Source organism: Oncorhynchus keta, chromosome 7 (genome assembly GCF_023373465.1).
Source record: "Oncorhynchus keta strain PuntledgeMale-10-30-2019 chromosome 7, Oket_V2, whole genome shotgun sequence".
NCBI classification, from domain to species: domain Eukaryota; kingdom Metazoa; phylum Chordata; class Actinopteri; order Salmoniformes; family Salmonidae; genus Oncorhynchus; species Oncorhynchus keta.
In genome coordinates this window covers 48809847-48824116 of record NC_068427.1, presented here as the reverse complement: position 1 = coordinate 48824116, position 14270 = coordinate 48809847, and the positions used below count along the sequence as shown (strand labels likewise).

Sequence of the window (14270 nt, the reverse complement as noted above, 5' to 3'; positions counted from 1 at the left end):
GTATGATGTGGGGAAGGTTAGGAGGGTTTGTGTTGCCCAAAAGGAGCCCTTCCCTATGTCAACCTTATGAGGATATGACCGGGTCTCTGGGTCCTCTGGTATGGTGGGGGTAAGCTGTGCGACGATCCTATGATGAGACTAGGTTGCCGGTCGAAACTCTTATTCGGCCGGACCCTCTGTGCGTCTCTTTCAAAAAATGTAGAGGGTCTATGTAGATAACTATGCCCCGTCGAAATTGTTTGGGCTTGTATTGTGATGAAGTAGGGGTCTGAGTAGCCATCAGAGTGCCCAGGGTCATCGCTGTCCTGTAGATCTTCCGTGTGTGTGTCCCTGTGTAAAACTGAAAGTAAGGAGAGAGAAAAGTACAAAGGAAATTGAGTAGCCAAAGGAGAAACCCCGAAGTCCGTGTGGAACCTGCCTTCCTTACAGCATCACAACGGATCTAGGGGCAGCCCAGCCACGACGCGTTTCTGCTTGCTCAGCTTCATCAGGTGGCAGGGAGAAAAAATGTGCAAAAATAGGTGCACTTGGTCGTAGTACGGTAAAAGGGCCGTATTTTGGACCAGAAAAAAATAAGGTGTGTGTGTAGGTGTATGTGTGGTTGAGGCTCGACGGTCTAGAAGGTCTATGAAGGTCCGTCGTAGGAGTACCTATATGGGGGAGGAAGTAGTGGGGTTAGGGTACAGTCCGAATTGACGATGTAGCGGAAAGCTGTAGGCTTCTTTTCCTCCGGGAGGAGAAGGGGTAGGGGAGAGGGGTGGGGGATGAGAGGTGCAGAGTGCCCGCTGGTATCTAGATCCTGGTGAGGTGTCTTTATTTAGGGAGTAGCGTATAGCTAGAGCCCAGTCGTTCCGATGAGATGCCTGTAGAGAGTACAGAGCCCCAGCTGATGTCTGGATCCAGGTGAGGTGTTTGGGGGGTAGCATATAGTTAGGGCCCAGGGGGTATGAGGCCCCAACTTGATGTCTGGATCCTGGTGAGATGTCTTTGAGGGAGTAGCATGTAGCTAGAGCCCAAGGGGTGTGTGAAGTCCCAGCTTGATATCTTGATCCCGATGAGGTGTCTTCTTTAGGGGTATGAAGCCCCAACTTGATGTCTGGATCCTGGTGAAGTGTCTTTTAGGGAGTAGCATATAGCTACAGTCCAAGGGGTGTGTGTGTGAAGAAGCCCCTGTTAGATGTCTGGATCCTGGTGAGATGTCTTTGAGGGAGTAGTATGTAGCTGGAGCCCAAGGGGTGTGTGAAGTCTAAGCTGGATATCTTGATCCCGATGAGGTGTCTTTTTGGGGTAAGCATATAGCTAGGGCCCAGTAGATCCGTTGAGGAAGAAGTTGTCCTTGTAGAGTTCCAGCTTGAGTCTTTGTCCAGTTGAAGGCTCTTCGGGGTCTCTTCGACCCTAATGGTGCTGAGACTGAGGATGCTCCTCTTTTTATGGGAAATGATAGGGGTGTGGTTTAGCCAAAGATCGTTTCTATTGGTGGACCAGGTGTGCATGCGGTGTGCATGTGAGAGGCATGCTTGTCTCTTGGCCAATGAGATTTTTCGTTTTTTTCGGGTAGGCGTCTGTTCGTCTGTTAGGTGTAGGGGAAGCCTCTATCATTGAATCCTATGGAGAATGATATGGAAAGGATGGAACTTTGCTTTTAGGGTGCTGTATAGGATGTGGGGGTCCCCAGAGGTGTGAGGTTGATTTTAGGTAAGACTAGAAGTCTTAAGGGTCAGGATGAGCCAAGCGTGGAGTTTCTGTGATGTGTAGAAGTATATTAGATCCTCCTCTGAGAAAGTAGTGTTTGACCTCTGTGTCTCCATTGACTTGTGTGTTAGCGTCGGGAGCGGTCTGCTCTTGTTGAGGGTTTGGGCCCAGAAAGAACCCAAGATGAGGTTCTGTAGTTCCAGGATGAGTTGAGGGTAGGGTGGACATCCGTGGGATTCGAATGAGACTATAGTTGAGTTTCTAGGTGACCCATAGGTCTATCTGTAGGCTTTCAAAGGTGGTGGACATCTTTTTCCGTTTTTTTTTTTTTTTTTTTTTTTTTTTTTTTGGAGTTTGCGTTAGAGTGCAGAAAGGAGCGATGTAGAGTTGAAGTAAAGGTCGTGAACTTTGGTCCTTTCCAGGTGTGTGGGGAACTTAAAACCTTGTTTCTTTGTTGAAGGGTAGTGGTAGGTAGTGTTTCTGGGGGGTAGTTTCAGTTTGGCCAGCTTGGAAGTGTTGCTAAACTTGTTGTCTTTAGTTGGTGCTTCTTAGCGGAGTATAGCTAACATCGCGTTTCCGTCCATTTGGGATCCTGGGTATATAGTAGATTTGGCCGTGTTGTTTAGTTAACGTCCACTTGGGGAATGGGAGGTACGGGTCCAGAAAAACTTTTTTGGCTGTTTCCAGTGATGTTTGTCCTCCGAAGGTGATGGGACCACTCCAGTAAGGGAGAGACTTACCTGGGGGGAGGGGGGAATACTTACCTGGGGGAGGGTCTGGTGTAGGATGTTGGTATTGTTCTGGGTTTTTGGTATGTGGGTGTATGGTGCAGGGGTGTGAGTGTGGTGGGCCTATATAGTAATTTGTATCATTTTGCTCCTAAGTTGGAGATACGGTCGTCAGGATGGGTAAAGAAGTCTCTTACATCTGCGTCAGTGTAGTGAGTCCAGTTCTTTGTAGACAAAGGTCTTTGTCTTTAGCTGGGGGGATCCTCTTTAGTGGGAAGGTAAGATCTTGGAGAGGGGGTCTTCTTTTGTTGATGGAAAAAAAGGGGGGGTCTTTGGGAGGAATCCTCTTCGGTGGAAAAAGGTGGGGTATTGGGGAAGGGGTCTTCTTTCGTTGAAAACAGGGGGGGGGGGTTTGGTATCTTTGAGAAGAATCCTCTTCGGTGGAAAAAGGTGAAATATTGGGGAAGGGGTCTTCTTTCGTTGAAAACAGGGGCGGGGGGGATCTTTGAGAAGAATCCTCTTCGGTGGAAAAAGGTGGGATATTGGGGAAGGGGTCTTCTTTCGTTGAAAAAAAAAGGGGGAATTCCTTTCGTTGAAAAAAAAGGTGGGGGGTAGTGTAGGTAGTGTATATCCAGGGGTCAGGAGTAGAGTAGGGTTATTTTAGTTGGTATATAATCTAATGATTATTTTAAACCTGTTCACCATCAAACCAATCCAGAGGGCAATACGAGGGTGGAAAAACCTTGTATAAGGCCGGATTTGGGAGGATCCCTATGAATGTAAGGGATAAAAGGTCAATGGCTTGCTGCGTCCATACCCAACACCCAGCAACGCAGCGGTGACTCGCCAAGTGTTTGGTTTCTAGTTTTGAGTCGGTTGATCCACTTCCATCTCTGACACGTGGAAACCGGAGGGGGAAGGGAGGGTTGCACTCCACATCATATACGCGGGGTCGGAGGGTACGGGCGCGGCCGGCCAAAGTTGTAGGCCCCATGGTCGCCCACTTGTAGATTAACCCGTTGGTTGGGTTAAAGGACAGTCTGTCTGTAAGGTTAAGGTTAGGTATGGTTTAAGAATGGTTAAGGTTAGGGTTAGGGTTAGGGTTAGGATTATTAGGGTTTAGGGTAAGATATGGTTTTTAAGAGGGGTTAAGGTCAGGGTTAGGTTTAGGTATGGGTTTTAGGATGGTTAAGGTTAGGGTTAGGGTTAGGGTAAGGTATAGAAAAGGTTAAGTTTAGGTAGGTCTGTCAACTCAACTAAGGATCAGGCAAAGCCCTTGAGTTGCGTCCCTTATGCAGGTCCGGTCCTCGGTTGGTTGCCATGTGTCCATGTCGAGTGGTATGGTTATGATGTCCAGGTCCGCTGTGTCAACGGAGGTGGAAAGCATAGTACAACCCAGGAGCTTTTACTCTCTTTCGGATCCTTTTTCTTAAGCTCCATGTTGTCTATGCATCCACTTCAGTGTTCGTCAGTCTTTGGTCCTGGATGTTTTCAATCATGTGTATGATTGGGAGTTATTCCCTTCCAGGATCCTAATTCCAAATCAACCCATGTCTAGTCGAATCCAGCTGGTCTGTATGGGTAGACTCGGCGTAGGATCAGGCAAAACCATCGAGTTGCGTACCTTGTGCAGGTCCGGACCTCAGTCGGTTGCCATGTATCCCTGTCAAGTGGTCCGTCTATAACAGCCAGTGGTTTGAGCAGACAAAAACCCAGAAGGCGAGCCCTCTATACGGTTGTCATGCATCCGCCCCTGGAGTCACGTCCTGTGTTTACGGTCGGTGTATGGAGGGTTTAGAAACCGGCAAACCTTCTCTGGCTTACGTATGAAACGTCCGGCAGTAGTAGAAGTTAATTGGGTGTTTCCATTCCCACCATCTCAGTCGTAGGTAATTCAGTGGTTTTGGGCGATAGTGACCAGTGGAATTACTCCCTTCCAGGATCGTAATGTTTCCAGAGGTATATCATCCCTAGACAGTGAATTGGTTCGTAGTCCAGGTAAAAAAATGGTTCGGTTGTCCAGGCTAAGTGCGGCGGGGTAAGGGGTCCCCCAGCGGGAAATTCCCCTGCGGGGTCCGATACCTCGCCAGACACTATCTGGGCACCCCAGGGTTATCCGGCAGACGCGATCCTCCAGCGGCAGCGCATGACCCAAAAGCCCCTCTTTTGGGTATCCCAACCCGCTAGGAGGAAACACGCTACTGAACAAACTGCCAATCCAGATCTAATCTGGGGTAGATAGTGGTCCAGCGCGTTACGTGAGTCTCCCGTATGTAAGGGGGCTGGGAGGGTTGAGCCGATAGGTCTGCCAACAGGCTCCAGAGGGTTCCTGAAGGAGTCCGGTCTACCATTTCCTCCCTTCTTCTTGCTTGGTGTATGGTTGGGCCTGCTTGCTTAGGGTCTGCTCGCTGCGGGGGAGTCGAATAGTCGGGCCCCCAGAGTAGTTGGAGAAAAAAAGGTTCTCGTCCGTTGGGGGTGCTGGTGGGTATCTACAGTGAGGTAGATTTGGAAGGATGGTGAGATGGTGAGGGTTCTGGGTATATAACATTTAGATATTTAGATTCTATTTTGTAGTTTCTTTTCATCAAAAAGGTCCATGGTCATGGTAACCCTGAGTTCAAGAAACTTGGAAAATAAAAGTGATATATTTATATATAAATATATAGTTATATCCCTTTTTTTTTTTTTTTTTTTTTTTTTTTTTTTTTTTTTTTTTTGTGGTCTTGATGACCCCCTATCTTTTGTATGGGATGTGGGGTGTGTAAGGTGCAGGTGCAGTGTCTGTCCGGACGTTCCTCCGCTGTACTGAAAGCCTCAGTGGTGGTCCAGCCGTAGTGGTGGGGGCCTGATGTTCCATTCAGTATCTTTATTCCTGTGTTTTCGGTCCTACTCTGGAGGCGTTGATCCAATGATGCTGGGTTGGTGAGGGTATCGCTTTTTAGCTGGGTGTGTTGTTGGGCCGAATGTCGTGGATAAATCCGGTCCTTGGGGTATCTGTAGGTGGACTTTTTAGCGGAGCTCGGTTCTATGAGTAGATGGCTTGGGAGGGTATGGGACAGGAAGGAGAGTACAGAGGTCACCTCAACACTCTGTCTCTGCTTCGTACCGTTAAGCAACCTGGTCAGGGAAGGTTAAGAGGGTTTGCGTCGTCCAAAAGGAGTCCGTTCCTATGTCAGCCTTGTGAGGGTATGACAGGGTCTCTGGGTCCCCTGGCATGGTGGGGGTAAGCTGTTTTCTTAGAGGGATTTCTTTGTCTTTGGTTCTTAGTTGATCTTGGGTTGGTGAGATCGGGTTGTCCTGTGTGGTCGTAGTAGGAAGATGCCTAATATGCCCTTTGTAGAAGCCTGAGCAGGGGGTCTCCGTGTGAGGTGAAGTCGGCGTTCCAATGATGAGACTGGGCTGCCGGTCAACGCTTTTTGTCTGCTGGTCCTTCTGTGCGAATCTTCTTTCAGTTGTTTTTGGTATCTAGAGGGTCCAGGAGTCCCACGGTGTGGGATTGGCTGTGGGTCTAGTGGTCAACTGGGGGATTCATCCTGTGGTTCTGTCCAGCAATCCCATGTTTAGATGGTGTTGACTGGGAAGAGAGTATGGGGGTAGGTGGTAACAGAGTTATAACCTGTTCCTGCTGATTAACATTCCATACCACCCAGGTCTGGGTATGGGATGGAGATGAAAATGCAGAGGCCACCTTAACACTCTGCCTCTGCTCCGTTCCCTCAATCACCCTGGTCAGGGTATGATGTGGGGAAGGTTAGGAGGGTTGTGTTGCCCAAAGGAGCCCTTCCCTATGTCAACCTTATGAGGGTATGACCGGGTCTCTGGGTCCCCTGGTATGGTGGGGGTAAGCTGTTTTCTTTGAGGGATTTCTTTGTCTTTGGTTCTTAGTTGATCTTGGGTTGGTGAGATCGGGTTGTCCTGTGTGGTCGTAGTAGGAAGATGCCTAATATGCCCTTTGTAGAAGCCTGAGCAGGGGTCTCCGTGTGAGGTGAAGTCGGCGTTCCAATGATGAGACTGGGCTGCCGGTCAACGCTTTTTGTCTGCTGGTCCTTCTGTGCGAGTCTTCTTTCAGTTGTTTTTGGTATCTAGAGGGTCCAGGAGTCCCACGGTGAGGGATTGGCTGTGGGTCTAGTGGTCAACTGGGGGATTCATCCTGTGGTTCTGTCCAGCAATCCCATGTTTAGATGGTGTTGACTGGGAAGAGAGTATGGGGGTAGGTGGTAACAGAGTTATAACCTGTTCCTGCTGATTATCATTCCATACCACCCAGGTCTGGGTATGGGATGGAGATGAAATGCAGAGGCCACCTTAACACTCTGCCTCTGCTCCGTTCCCTCAATCACCCTGGTCAGGGTATGATGTGGGGAAGGTTAGGAGGGTTTGTGTTGCCCAAAGGAGCCCTTCCCTATGTCAACCTTATGAGGGTATGACCGGGTCTCTGGGTCCCCTGGTATGGTGGGGGTAAGCTGTTTTCTTTGAGGGGTTTCTTTGTCTTTGGTTCTTAGTTGATCTTGGGTTGGTGAGATCGGGTTGTCCTGTGTGGTTGGGGTAGGTAGGAGCCTGTAGTGCCATTAGTTGAAGCCTGAACAGGGGTCTCTGTGTGAGGTGAAGTCGGCGTTTCCAATGATGAGACTGGGCTGCCGGTCCTCGCTTTTTATCTGCTGGTCCTTCTGTGCGAATCTTCTTTCAGTTGTTTTTTGGTATCTAGAGGGTCCAGGAGTCCCACGGTGTGGGATTGGCTGTGGGTCTAGTGGTCAACTGGGGGATTCAGCCTGTGGTTCTACCCAGCAATCCCATGTTTAGATGGGGTTGACTGGGAAGAGAGTATGGAGGTAAGTAGTAACAGAGTTTGAACCTGTTCCTGCTGATTAACATTCCATGCCACCCAGGTCTGGGTATGGGATGGAGATGAAAATGCAGAGGCCACCTTAACACTCTGCCTCTGCTCCGTTCCCTCAATCACCCTGGTCAGGGTATGATGTGGGGGAAGGTTAGGAGGGTTTGTGTTGCCCAAAAGGAGCCCTTCCCTATGTCAACCTTATGAGGATATGACCGGGTCTCTGGGTCCTCTGGTATGGTGGGGGTAAGCTGTGCGACGATCCTATGATGAGACTAGGTTGCCGGTCGAAACTCTTATTCGGCCGGACCCTCTGTGCGTCTCTTTCAAAAAATGTAGAGGGTCTATGTAGATAACTATGCCCCGTCGAAATTGTTTGGGCTTGTATTGTGATGAAGTAGGGGGTCTGAGTAGCCATCAGAGTGCCCAGGGTCATCGCTGTCCTGTAGATCTTCCGTGTGTGTGTCCCTGTGTAAAACTGAAAGTAAGGAGAGAGAAAAGTACAAAGGAAATTGAGTAGCCAAAAGGAGATACCCCCGAAGTCCGTGTGGAACCTGCCTTCCTTACAGCATCACAACGGATCTAGGGGCAGCCCAGCCACGACGCGTTTCTGCTTGCTCAGCTTCATCAGGTGGCAGGGAGAAAAAAATGTGCAAAAAATAGGTGCACTTGGTCGTAGTACGGTAAAAGGGCCGTATTTTGGACCAGAAAAAATAAGGTGTGTGTGTAGGTGTATGTGTGGTTGAGGCTCGACGGTCTAGAAGGTCTATGAAGGTCCGTCGTAGGAGTACCTATATGGGGGAGGAAGTAGTGGGGGTTAGGGTACAGTCCGAATTGACGATGTAGCGGAAAGCTGTAGGCTTCTTTTCCTCCGGGAGGAGAAGGGGTAGGGGGGAGAGGGGGTGGGGGATGAGAGGTGCAGAGTGCCCGCTGGTATCTAGATCCTGGTGAGGTGTCTTTATTTAGGGAGTAGCGTATAGCTAGAGCCCAGTCGTTCCGATGAGATGCCTGTAGAGAGTACAGAGCCCCAGCTGATGTCTGGATCCAGGTGAGGTGTTTGGGGGGTAGCATATAGTTAGGGCCCAGGGGGTATGAGGCCCCAACTTGATGTCTGGATCCTGGTGAGATGTCTTTGAGGGAGTAGCATGTAGCTAGAGCCCAAGGGGTGTGTGAAGTCCCAGCTTGATATCTTGATCCCGATGAGGTGTCTTCTTTAGGGGTATGAAGCCCCAACTTGATGTCTGGATCCTGGTGAAGTGTCTTTTAGGGAGTAGCATATAGCTACAGTCCAAGGGGTGTGTGTGTGTGAAGAAGCCCCTGTTAGATGTCTGGATCCTGGTGAGATGTCTTTGAGGGAGTAGTATGTAGCTGGAGCCCAAGGGGTGTGTGAAGTCTAAGCTGGATATCTTGATCCCGATGAGGTGTCTTTTTTGGGGTAAGCATATAGCTAGGGCCCAGTAGATCCGTTGAGGAAGAAGTTGTCCTTGTAGAGTTCCAGCTTGAGTCTTTGTCCAGTTGAAGGCTCTTCGGGGTCTCTTCGACCCTAATGGTGCTGAGACTGAGGGATGCTCCTCTTTTTATGGGAAATGATAGGGGTGTGGTTTAGCCAAAGATCGTTTCTATTGGTGGACCAGGTGTGCATGCGGTGTGCATGTGAGAGGCATGCTTGTCTCTTGGCCAATGAGATTTTTTCGTTTTTCGGGTAGGCGTCTGTTCGTCTGTTAGGTGTAGGGGAGCCTCTATCATTGAATCCTATGGAGAATGATATGGAAAGGATGGAACTTTGCTTTTGGGGTGCTGTATAGGATGTGGGGGTCCCAGAGGTGTGAGGTTGATTTTAGGTAAGACTAGAAGTCTTAAGGGTCAGGATGAGCCAAGCGTGGAGTTTCTGTGATGTGTAGAAGTATATTAGATCCTCCTCTGAGAAAGTAGTGTTTGACCTCTGTGTCTCCATTGACTTGTGTGTTAGCGTCGGGAGCGGTCTGCTCTTGTTGAGGGTTTGGGCCCAGAAAGAACCCAAGATGAGGTTCTGTAGTTCCAGGATGAGTTGAGGGTAGGGTGGACATCCGTGGGATTCGAATGAGACTATAGTTGAGTTTCTAGGTGACCCATAGGTCTATCTGTAGGCTTTCAAAGGTGGTGGACATCTTTTTCCGTTTTTTTTGGAGTTTGCGTTAGAGTGCAGAAAGGAGCGATGTAGAGTTGAAGTAAAGGTCGTGAACTTTGGTCCTTTCCAGGTGTGTGGGGAACTTAAAACCTTGTTTCTTTGTTGAAGGGTAGTGGTAGGTAGTGTTTCTGGGGGGTAGTTTCAGTTTGGCCAGCTTGGAAGTGTTGCTAAACTTGTTGTCTTTAGTTGGTGCTTCTTAGCGGAGTATAGCTAACATCGCGTTTCCGTCCATTTGGGATCCTGGGTATATAGTAGATTTGGCCGTGTTGTTTAGTTAACGTCCACTTGGGGAATGGGAGGTACGGGTCCAGAAAAACTTTTTTGGCTGTTTCCAGTGATGTTTGTCCTCCGAAGGTGATGGGACCACTCCAGTAAGGAGAGACTTACCTGGGGGAGGGGGAATACTTACCTGGGGGAGGGTCTGGTGTAGGATGTTGGTATTATCCTGGGTTTTTGGTATGTGGGTGTATGGTGCAGGGGTGTGAGTGTGGTGGGCCTATATAGTAATTTGTATCATTTTGCTCCTAAGTTGGAGATACGGTCGTCAGGATGGGTAAAGAAGTCTCTTACATCTGCGTCAGTGTAGTGAGTCCAGTTCTTTGTAGACAAAGGTCTTTGTCTTTAGCTGGGGGGGATCCTCTTTAGTGGGAAGGTAAGATCTTGGAGAGGGTCTTCTTTTGTTGATGGAAAAAAAAGGGGGGGTCTTTGGGAGGAATCCTCTTCGGTGGAAAAAGGTGGGGTATTGGGGAAGGGTCTTCTTTTGTTGAAAACAGGGGGGTTTGGTATCTTTGAGAAGAATCCTCTTCGGTGGAAAAAGGTGAAATATTGGGGAAGGGTCTTCTTTCGTTGAAAACAGGGGCGGGGGGGATCTTTGAGAAGAATCCTCTTCGGTGGAAAAGGTGGGATATTGGGGAAGGGTCTTCTTTCGTTGAAAAAAAAGGGGGGGAATTCCTTTCGTTGAAAAAAAGGTGGGGGGTAGTGTAGGTAGTGTATATCCAGGGGTCAGGAGTAGAGTAGGGTTATTTTAGTTGGTATATAATCTAATGATTATTTTAAACCTGTTCACCATCAAACCAATCCAGAGGTACGAGGTGGAAAAACCTTGTATAAGGCCGGATTTGGGAGGATCCCTATGAATGTAAGGGATAAAAGGTCAATGGCTTGCTGCGTCCATACCCAACACCCAGCAACGCAGCGGTGACTCGCCAAGTGTTTGGTTTCTAGTTTTGAGTCGGTTGATCCACTTCCATCTCTGACACGTGGAAACCGGAGGGGGGAAGGGAGGGGTTGCACTCCACATCATATACGCGCGGGTCGGAGGGTACGGGCGCGGCCGGCCAAAGTTGTAGGCCCCATGGTCGCCCACTTGTAGATTAACCCGTTGGTTGGGTTAAAGGACAGTCTGTCTGTAAGGTTAAGGTTAGGTATGGTTTAAGAATGGTTAAGGTTAGGGTTTGGGTTTAGGGTAAGATATGGTTTTTTAAGAAGGGTTAAGGTCAGGGTTAGGTTTAGGTATGGGTTTTAGGATGGTTAAGGTTAGGGTTAGGGTTAGGGTAAGGTATAGAAAAGGTTAAGTTTAGGTAGGTCTGTCAACTCAACTTAGGATCAGGCAAAGCCCTTGAGTTGCGTCCCTTATGCAGGTCCGGTCCTCGGTTGGTTGCCATGTGTCCATGTCGAGTGGTATGGTTATGATGTCCAGGTCCGCTGTGTCAACGGAGGTGGAAAGCATAGTACAACCCAGGAGCTTTTACTCTCTTTCGGATCCTTTTTCTTAAGCTCCATGTTGTCTATGCATCCACTTCAGTGTTCGTCAGTCTTTGGTCCTGGATGTTTTCAATCATGTGTATGATTGGGAGTTATTCCCTTCCAGGATCCTAATTCCAAATCAACCCATGTCTAGTCGAATCCAGCTGGTCTGTATGGGTAGACTCGGCGTAGGATCAGGCAAAACCATCGAGTTGCGTACCTTGTGCAGGTCCGGACCTCAGTCGGTTGCCATGTATCCCTGTCAAGTGGTCCGTCTATAACAGCCAGTGGTTTGAGCAGACAAAAACCCAGAAGGCGAGCCCTCTATACGGTTGTCATGCATCCGCCCCTGGAGTCACGTCCTGTGTTTACGGTCGGTGTATGGAGGGTTTAGAAACCGGCAAACCTTCTCTGGCTTACGTATGAAACGTCCGGCAGTAGTAGAAGTTAATTGGGTGTTTCCATTCCCACCATCTCAGTCGTAGGTAATTCAGTGGTTTTGGGCGATAGTGACCAGTGGAATTACTCCCTTCCAGGATCGTAATGTTTCCAGAGGTATATCATCCCTAGACAGTGAATTGGTTCGTAGTCCAGGTAAAAAAATGGTTCGGTTGTCCAGGCTAAGTGCGGCGGGGTAAGGGGTCCCCCAGCGGGAAATTCCCCTGCGGGGTCCGATACCTCGCCAGACATATCTGGGCACCCCAGGGGTTATCCGGCAGACGCGATCCTCCAGCGGCAGCGCATGACCCAAAGCCCCTCTTTTGGGTATCCCAACCCGCTAGGAGGAAACACGCGCTACTGAACAAACTGCCAATCCAGATCTAATCTGGGGTAGATAGTGGTCCAGCGCGTTACGTGAGTCTCCCGTATGTAAGGGGGCTGGGAGGTTGAGCCGATAGGTCTGCCAACAGGCTCCAGAGGGTTCCTGAAGGAGTCCGGTCTACCATTTCCTCCCTTCTTCTTGCTTGGTGTATGGTTGGGCCTGCTTGCTTAGGGTCTGCTCGCTGCGGGGGAGTCGAATAGTCGGGCCCCCAGAGTAGTTGGAGAAAAAGGTTCTCGTCCGTTGGGGGTGCTGGTGGGTATCTACAGTGAGGTAGATTTGGAAGGATGGTGAGATGGTGAGGGTTCTGGGTATATAACATTTAGATATTTAGATTCTATTTTGTAGTTTCTTTTCATCAAAAAGGTCCATGGTCATGGTAACCCTGAGTTCAAGAAACTTGGAAAATAAAAGTGATATATTTATATATAAATATATAGTTATATCCCTTTTCTTTTTTTTTTTTTTTTTTTTTTTTTTTTTTTTTTTTCTGTTTTTTGTGGTCTTGATGACCCCTATCTTTGTATGGGATGTGGGGTGTGTAAGGTGCAGGTGCAGTGTCTGTCCGGACGTTCCTCCGCTGTACTGAAAGCCTCAGTGGTGGTCCAGCCGTAGTGGTGGGGCCTGATGTTCCATTCAGTATCTTTATTCCTGTGTTTTCGGTCCTACTCTGGAGGCGTTGATCCAATGATGCTGGGTTGGTGAGGGTATCGCTTTTTAGCTGGGTGTGTTGTTGGGCCGAATGTCGTGGATAAATCCGGTCCTTGGGGTATCTGTAGGTGGACTTTTTAGCGGAGCTCGGTTCTATGAGTAGATGGCTTGGGAGGTATGGGACAGGAAGGAGAGTACAGAGGTCACCTCAACACTCTGTCTCTGCTTCGTACCGTTAAGCAACCTGGTCAGGGAAGGTTAAGAGGGTTTGCGTCGTCCAAAAGGAGTCCGTTCCTATGTCAGCCTTGTGAGGGTATGACAGGGTCTCTGGGTCCCCTGGCATGGTGGGGGTAAGCTGTTTTCTTAGAGGGATTTCTTTGTCTTTGGTTCTTAGTTGATCTTGGGTTGGTGAGATCGGGTTGTCCTGTGGTCGTAGTAGGAAGATGCCTAATATGCCCTTTGTAGAAGCCTGAGCAGGGGTCTCCGTGTGAGGTGAAGTCGGCGTTCCAATGATGAGACTGGGCTGCCGGTCAACGCTTTTTTGTCTGCTGGTCCTTCTGTGCGAATCTTTTTCAGTTGTTTTTGGTATCTAGAGGGTCCAGGAGTCCCACGGTGTGGGATTGGCTGTGGGTCTAGTGGTCAACTGGGGGATTCATCCTGTGGTTCTGTCCAGCAATCCCATGTTTAGATGGTGTTGACTGGGAAGAGAGTATGGGGGTAGGTGGTAACAGAGTTATAACCTGTTCCTGCTGATTAACATTCCATACCACCCAGGTCTGGGTATGGGATGGAGATGAAAATGCAGAGGCCACCTTAACACTCTGCCTCTGCTCCGTTCCCTCAATCACCCTGGTCAGGGTATGATGTGGGGGGAAGGTTAGGAGGGTTGTGTTGCCCAAAAAGGAGCCCTTCCCTATGTCAACCTTATGAGGGTATGACCGGGTCTCTGGGTCCCCTGGTATGGTGGGGGTAAGCTGTTTTCTTTGAGGGGTTTCTTTGTCTTTGGTTCTTAGTTGATCTTGGGTTGGTGAGATCGGGTTGTCCTGTGTGGTCGTAGTAGGAAGATGCCTAATATGCCCTTTGTAGAAGCCTGAGCAGGGGTCTCCGTGTGAGGTGAAGTCGGCGTTCCAATGATGAGACTGGGCTGCCGGTCAACGCTTTTTGTCTGCTGGTCCTTCTGTGCGAGTCTTCTTTCAGTTGTTTTTGGTATCTAGAGGGTCCAGGAGTCCCACGGTGAGGGATTGGCTGTGGGTCTAGTGGTCAACTGGGGGATTCATCCTGTGGTTCTGTCCAGCAATCCCATGTTTAGATGGTGTTGACTGGGAAGAGAGTATGGGGGTAGGTGGTAACAGAGTTATAACCTGTTCCTGCTGATTATCATTCCATACCACCCAGGTCTGGGTATGGGATGGAGATGAAAATGCAGAGGCCACCTTAACACTCTGCCTCTGCTCCGTTCCTCAATCACCCTGGTCAGGGTATGATGTGGGGGAAGGTTAGGAGGGTTTGTGTTGCCCAAGGAGCCCTTCCCTATGTCAGCCTTATGAGGGTATGACCGGGTCTCTGGGTCCCCCTGGTATGGTGGGGAGTAAGCTGTTTTCTTTGAGGGGTTTCTTTGTCTTTGGTTCTTAG

At 49.2% G+C, this 14270-nt stretch overlaps 1 long non-coding RNA gene across 1 annotated transcript in view; it reads right to left on the bottom strand.

The window, feature by feature from the left end:
- Positions 1 to 14092, bottom strand: part of LOC127931190 (uncharacterized) — a 28176-nt gene extending 14084 nt beyond the window's left edge. The window contains exons 1-2 of the long non-coding RNA XR_008140277.1: positions 13562 to 14092; positions 7345 to 7454 (exon numbers count right to left, since the gene is read on the bottom strand). This is a non-coding gene — a long non-coding RNA (uncharacterized LOC127931190). The remainder of the gene's footprint in view (positions 1 to 7344; positions 7455 to 13561) is intronic.
- Positions 14093 to 14270: the final 178 nt, after the last annotated feature.